This window comes from Crocodylus porosus, unplaced genomic scaffold (assembly GCF_001723895.1).
Source record: "Crocodylus porosus isolate Cpor-Errol unplaced genomic scaffold, CroPor_comp1, whole genome shotgun sequence".
NCBI classification, from domain to species: Eukaryota; Metazoa; Chordata; order Crocodylia; family Crocodylidae; genus Crocodylus; species Crocodylus porosus.
In genome coordinates, this window is record NW_017728918.1 from 10,373,266 (window position 1) to 10,373,762 (window position 497).

The window sequence follows — 497 nt, forward strand, 5'->3', positions numbered from 1 at the left end:
TTCGACATTTGCAAGGATCCCCTTGCTCTACCTGTGGCAGGTTCAGGTGTGATATCTTTTCTTGTGTCAGGACTGATGGTAGTTCTATTAAGCAGATTATAGCTGTTCTTAGTGGGGACAGATGACAACACAAGTAGCAATGGGCTCCAGTTGCCGCAAGGGAAGCTGAGGTTGGGTATTAGGAAAATTTTTTTTATGACGAGGGTAGTCAAGCATTGGACCAGGCTCCCCAGGGAGGTGGGGGACTGTCCATCTTTGGAGGTTTTGAACCCCTGGGTAGACAAAGCCCTGGCTGGGATGATGTAGTTGGGGCTGGTCCTGCTTGGAGCAGGGGGTTGGACTAGATGTGACCTCCTGAGGTCCCTTCAACCTGAATTTTCTATGACTCGATGATTTTATGATTCTATGCTATGGCTGGGATCAGATAATCATAGAAGTCGGGTCAAAGGGACCTCGTAGATCTTCAAGTCCGACCCCCTGCCAGGGCAGGAGAAAAA